The sequence below is a fragment of the Alligator sinensis genome, unplaced genomic scaffold, assembly GCF_000455745.1.
Source record: "Alligator sinensis unplaced genomic scaffold, ASM45574v1 scaffold538_1, whole genome shotgun sequence".
NCBI classification, from domain to species: domain Eukaryota; kingdom Metazoa; phylum Chordata; order Crocodylia; family Alligatoridae; genus Alligator; species Alligator sinensis.
Genome location: NW_005842999.1, coordinates 214,671 through 221,676, shown reverse-complemented (window position 1 = coordinate 221,676; position 7,006 = coordinate 214,671).

The window sequence follows — 7,006 nt, the reverse complement described above, 5'->3', positions numbered from 1 at the left end:
GCAGGATGGCCATGATCTCCCCAAGGCCCCCTTACCTTGCCAAGTTGGCTCAATGGGCACCCTCTATTCTCGTCCGCCACATCTTTGATTGAATGATTGATAAGGAGGCTGCCTTTCAGTCAGTCCTCTTGGACACGGTCTTGATTGACTCTTTGGACTCTGTAGGTTTGCAGACCCCTGGTGGGTCCCGTTCCAAGATAGATGTCACAACGGGTGTTCCAAGGCACCTTCAGCCTTATGGGCTATGCGTGGCTCCAACCACCCCTTTACCATGTCCCAAGTCTCGCAGATGGTACTGACATTGTTTGGCCTGGGCCTTGTTATAATTTGGCCCCCTTGTCCTCGCTGGGCTCTCTGCGGCCCTGTCTCGCTCTGCGCCTCACTGGCGCTTGGGCTCTCCGCAGCCTCGAAAAATGCTGCACCCTCTCTAGCACTGGGGTCGGTGCACCCCAAGTGCTGCGCCCTCTCTGGCACTGGGGTCCCCACGCTGCTGCGGGCCCCCTATGAGGCCTCCTCCTTCCCCTAATAGCCTCACCCAAACCACCCATTTTATACAACAATAAACAAAACACAAGCCCCTGGGCTGTAACATAAATTCAACCTGCTTGGCTATAACCTCATTCAAACCCTACCAGGAAATGCTCTGTCCCTTAACAGTATCAGAAGCTGCTCCTGCAGACAGGCCTCTCCCCTTTGCTTGCTCTGGGAGAGCTCCTTCCCCCTTGGCTGCTGGCGAGGAACTGCCCTCCCTGGGCTTGGTCCTGGAGTTTATATGGGCCCACAGCCTTGCCCCTTCCAGTCAGCTGACCATGTGCAGGTGCAGGCTAATTTACCCTCTGGCTTGTTGCCCTAGTAACCTGCACCTGGGCTTCTGTCTCTCTCTCTCTGGGTCTCTCCCCTGGCAGCCTCCACCCCTCAAGGAACAGGGCACCTTCTTGCCCTGCAACACCAAGTAATTATTTATATCAGTTTGTCTGACATGATTTGGTTTTAGTAAATCCATACTGGCTGCTTGTGATCAGTTTTTCCTCCTTCAGATGCTTCAGGCCTTCCTTCCTTAGGATATGCACCAGTGACTTCCCAGGTATTGAGGTGAGGCTAACCTATTTGTAGTTCCCTGAGTTCTTCTGGTTGTATTTTTTAAAAAGTGCACTATGTTGGCCATTTCCAGTCCTCTGGTAGTGGCCCATTTCCCAGACTTAACAAATATCATTGCAAGGGCCTCTGAGATCTCCTCGACCAGTTCCTTCAGTATCCTGGGATGATGTTCACTAGGCCCTAATGACTTGAATTTATTCAGACCCATCAAAAGTCTCTGACAGCCTCTTTTGCTATCTTATCCCTCAGATTGTCCCCTTCCTTATTCAAATGGTCTTTATTAGATGCCTGGTTGTTGTTGCCTTGCGGGGTGTGAGGTGGATGGCTAACCCTCAGATACAAACAGGCCGGGGACGAAAGGGATGCGGACTCGAATTGAAATGATGTAATAACTTGAAGCTTTACTTACAGTTTACGCAGGAAAACTTCTTAACAGCTGTTTGTGACGTTACAGTTGTAAGCAACAACAACAGCACGGACAATGACAGGAACAACAACTACAACAACAACACGTGAGCTCAGTACGTTCGAGTGGTACGGTCGAGTGATACGTTCGAGTGGTGGGGCGTCCAAGGGGGAGGATATCGAGGACGCAGGATCCTGGAAAGGGTGATCAAACCTCTCCAAACTGACGTGTGGATTCCCCCGGTGCCTGTGTTCTGCCCCTTTTTATAAGCTCCAGAGCCAATCAAAATGTGCCCCGTGTATCTTCTGACTTTCAGTCAGGAGGCTGTGACTGCCGGCCGTGCGGTCACGCGCCTCATGTAGCCCCTGATTTGCTGAGGCTATTGGATCACGCGCTTATCATGACTCCCTCACACTCCGAGCATAGTTTACCCTCGTGTTTTACATTGGACTGGCGTTTGGTCATTCTCCATTTAGACAGTTGTAGCTTAATTTTTTTTGTAAAAACTGAGGCAAAGTAGTTGATGGGTAGCTCTTTCTTTTTTCTATATTTTGTTAAGAATTCCTACTGACAATTTAACAGTGGAGCAAAGAAAGCCTTGGTCTTTCTTTTCTGGGCAACCTACTTGTTATCTTTAATTCCCCTCGCCAGGTGCAGCTTTTTCTTTATTTTTGCCCTCCTGATTTCATCCCTGCAGGTTCTTGCTATTTTCTGATATGCTTCCTGGGTGACCTGCCCATTTTTTCCATTGCCTGTTTGCTTTTCTTTTCATTTGAGGCATCCTAGAAGCCACATTGATCTCTTACCATTCATCTTGTGCTTCCATCATGTGAAAACAGTTTCTTGTTGGGCTTTCAATAACGTGGTCTTTAGACGCTCCCAGCCGCCTTTCTATTTTGGGCTGTTTTCCCATGGCACCATACCTATTAATTCCTTGAGTTGGGTGAAATTTGCCTTTTTGAAATCTAGCATCCTAGTTTTGCCACCCTTTGCTTCCCTCATCTCAGGATCTGGAATTCTGATCACTTCCTTCCAAGATGCCCACCAAAGGAATCTGGAATCTTCCACGAGTTCTTCCCTTTTGTTTAGGACAAGATTCAAGGTAGATGAGCCCCTAATTGTATCCTCAGCCTTCTGGAACAGAAAGTTGTCCTCCACACAAGTTAGGAACCAGCTGGACATTGTTTAGCTGTGTTGTTTCATAGATGCATAGTTTCATGGTAGGGTGGGAAGGGACCCGAGCAGAACATCAAGTCCAACCCCCTGCCATGGCAGGAAAGAGTACTGGGGTCAAATTACCTTGGACAGGTGTTCATCTAGCCTCCTCTTAAAGACCCCCAGGGTAGGAGCCAGCACCACTTCTCTTGGAAGTTGGTTCCAGATCCTAGCTGCCCTGACAGTGAAGTAGCGCCTCCTGATATCTAGCCTGAATCTACCCACTGCCAAGCTTGTGACCATTATTCCTAGTCACTCCTGGTAGTGCTCAGGGGAACAGGGACTCCCCCAATGCCTGCTGGTCCCACCTGACTAGTTTGTAAATGGCCACTAGATCCCCCCATAGCCTTCTCTTGTGGAGGCTGAACAGGTTCAGGTCCCTTAGCCTCTCCTCATAGGGCCTGCCCTGCTGACCCCATATCACGCGGGTGGCCCTCCTTTGGTCCCTCTCCATGTTGTCCACATCCCTCCTGAAGTGTGGTGCCCAGAACTGGATGCAGCACTCCAACTGCAGCCTGACCAGTGTCACATAGACGGGGAGGATCACCTCCTTGGACCTGCTTGAGATGAATTTGTGGATGCATGACAAGGTATGGTTGGCCTTCCTGACCACATCCCCACACTGTCGGCCCATGTTCATATTGGCCTCAATAATGACTCCAAAATCCTTCTCTGCCTCTGCACTGATGAGAAGGGAGTTCCCCAGCATATAGGTCTGCTGCTAGTTCTTCCTCCCCAGGTGCAGCACCTTGCACTTGTCAGTGTTGAAACCCATCCTGTTCTCATCTGCCCACCCCTGTAGCCTGTCCAGATCCAATTGCAGCCTATTCCTTCTAGCGTGCCCACTTCTCTCCACATCTTAGTGTCATCTGCAAATTTGAACAGGGTGCTTTTTACCCCTTTGTCCAAGTCGCTGATGAAGATGTTGAATAGTGCGGGCCCGAGGACTGAGCCCTGCAGAACGCCACTGCCCACATCCCTCCAGGTCGAATAAGATGTCTGGAAAACTGCAGCCTCCAGCAGATGTCTGGAAAACTGAAGCCTCCCATCAGTACCATACCATAGCTTTTGGATAGATTTATCACCCCCTTGAAGAGTGCCTCATTCATCTTCTCTTCCTGATTTGGGAGCTTGTAATAAATCCCCATCATTATATCGGTGCTGCATCTTTCACCTTTCATGTTCATCCAAACGCATGCTACTTTTCTGTCTTGTTCCCCCTAACCAGGGCACAGGGTAGTAAGCCTACCCGGTCACAAAGCACCAAAAGAACAAAGGAAAAGGCTAAACTTACTGCAGTGGTGAGCCTGAATGGGAGAAAAGTCATGCTGGAATTCCCAGATGGTAATTAAAGCAATCAGCTGTGACAGCCAGCAAAGCAGTGAATGGGACACTGAAGCTGAATACACAGCTGATCAGTGCGGGAATTTAAAAGAGAGCCGACTGAGCAGTCAGCTCTCCTGGGGTGAAGGGAATGGCATGGAGGGAGACCCGTGGGACCACAAAGCGACAGTGGTGGCATGTGACCAACCTAAGGGACTCAGGAGAGTATTTTGAAGAAGTACTTGCCCACGGAGCAGGAAAGATGAGGTCATTGGAGCATCCAAACTGGTGAGTCTGAGTCCGGTGGGTGTGGGACTGCAATCCAGAGACATGAAGGAGGGGAAAGAAGAGACCGAGCGTGAACATGAGTTTGGGGCATTGGCCCAATATAATCGTGTCCTGAAGGATAAGGGTAGGGACAAGCTGTATGATGGTCTGCTTGGGACCCGTGTGGGAAATAATGGGGCAAGCAACCAAGAACAAGAAACCGGCTGCCTAGAAATCAGTCAAGGCAACCCAGAGACTGAGGCTCCCACAGAGGGGACCTAATGAAATTACTGCTGAAACCATTGGGGTGGTAAGGACAGGGGATGGGAATAGGGGAGCCCTGTGAAGAGGAGCCAGTCTTCTAAATTGTAGACTTAACACCAACTTTGTCTTGCAGGACTGTGTCCATCTTTGGTTCCTTCCTTTTCCATCTAAGTTGTGGCAGGTGAGTTTAAAGGAGACTATCCAGTCCAACAAGAGGCTACAATTTTACTTTGGTGGCAATTGCAAACCTGAATGTGATATTCCAGTCATAAGAGCTGTCCTATCGGGTCTCTATGATACCAGTCAGGTTATACTTCTTTCACAGGCTATAGCTTCCAGATCATCTTCTTTATTTCCCACACTTCCTGCATGTGTGTACATGTATTTTGCATTTTGATGTACTTGCTTCTTTTTTGCACCACTTGTTGCTGTCCCTTGGCTCTCTGGCACCTTTCCCAGAGTTGAATTGCTTATTCCAGTCCTTTCCCCTCTGGATCGTTTGCTCTATTACTGGAAGATTTTGATCACCACCCCCCTAATTAATTTGAAGCCATCCTTACTAGGTTGGCCAGACAATGCCCAAGATGCTCTTTCCCATTCTGGTCAGTCAGACCCCATCACTTGATAGCAGTTCTCCTCCCCAGAACATCCATCCATTGTTAAAAAATCTGAAGCCTTCATGCCAACATCACTATCTCACCACACATTTATTTCCATGGTGGTCCCTTCCTGGGCCTTTCCAGGGAGTATCAATGAAAACATCACTTGTGCTCAGTCTCATGCCAAGAGCCTCAGGAATCTTTAAAGGACACTGCTCACTGTTGCTCCTGGCAGTGTTGTTGGTATCTACAAGGACAGGCAGGCAAGGGTTGTGGTCTAAAGGATAGATGAACTTTGGTAGTCTGTCTGTGACATCCTGAATTCAGAGGCAGACACACATTTCTCAGGACCCCAAATGTAGTCAAGCTGGTGCCTCTGTCTGCTGCAGCAGGGAGTTGACAAACGCCACTCTTCTCTTCCTTCTTGGAGCAATGGCTGTAGAGCCCCCTGTCCCTGGGGCCCTGTAGTTCCTGCTCTGTAGACTGCTGAGTCCTCTGGGTTGTACTTTTTCTCCTTTCCTTGCCTCTGCCTTTTCCTTAGCTTTTCCCCCTGCTGTTCTAGGATGTCAGGGGAGGGGGATTTCACAAAGAACGGTGTCAAAAAACACTGATTCATCTGGGTGGACTTTTTAAAAAGGTATTTGTAGGATAGAGTTTACAATACTTGAGAAATAAAAAAAACGTGTCATGTTGGGCCTAACTTAACTATGTTACATTTACCCCACACCTCTTTTGTACACATGGGCACCTCCCTTTCATGGCGCAGTCCTGTAGCGCTATGGTTCCAGACTGAGTTAAACCACGTTGGTGTTGCCTCGTTGCGCAGCGCTCTCAGAAACACTTCATGGCAGAGGACAGAAGCCCTCGCGCTGCAGGCAACTGGTGCCCCTGAGGCAAAGGCAAATGCAAGGTGCACGTTTTTGCCAAGGATTTTGTGAAGGTCCTTTGCAAAACGTCCTCCCCCTTGGAAGGACTGCAGCCCCTCTCCCCTCCTCCAGAGGAGCCGCACAGCTTCAGGCAGGCATCGTGACCCGCCGTGCAGCCAATGGGTGCAGTGCAGTCCAGGCTGTTGAGAGAGGACGCCATACGCTATGATGTCAGTTGCCCCTGCCAAAGACAGGCGTGAAGGCAGTGTTGCCAGGTCTTAAATATGAAATTATTGCATTGGAAGTTCAAAATGATCACATTTGCTGCAAAACTATCATACACTGAACAAATATGCAAATAAGTATACAAATACTTGTGAAGGAGTGGGAACTGGATCATCAAAGTTGATGCATTCCTTTGAGGCAAGACATCATAAGAAAGTGCTGACGGCAAGCCACAAAGTCAGTTACAAGTCCCCAAGAACAATTTGGGTTTCGCATCTCTTGCATGAATGAGATGCCTCAAAAATTATCGTTCAGCCCCAGGACTTTTCGTGTAAATACGGTAATTCTCGCACCGCACCCCCCTGGTGACTAGAGGCGCAGGGGGGCAGTTCTGGCTCAGCTGCCCCGCCCCCGCCGCTAGGGCCCGGGTCATGGCCGGGCGGTCAATGACGCCGCCGCGCATGCGCGGGAGCCCTGAGTCGCTAAGGCCTGGCGCTGGAAAACGGGTCGGAGAGAACAGTGTGTTGCGCTGCACTCTGGGAGATGTAGTCCCGTGGGCTCGCCCGGCCGTAGTAGAGATGGAGTTTGTGGCTACCAGGGTCTCGCCTTTTCCGCCCCACCCTCCCCGGCCGGAAGTGGGCCCCGTGTCCCAGCGGGCTGCGCGCCGGCACCGGAAGCTGCGCGCCCGAGGTCGGCGCATGCGCGTAGAGGTCCCAGCCAGCTCCGGGCAGGCAGGAGCCGGG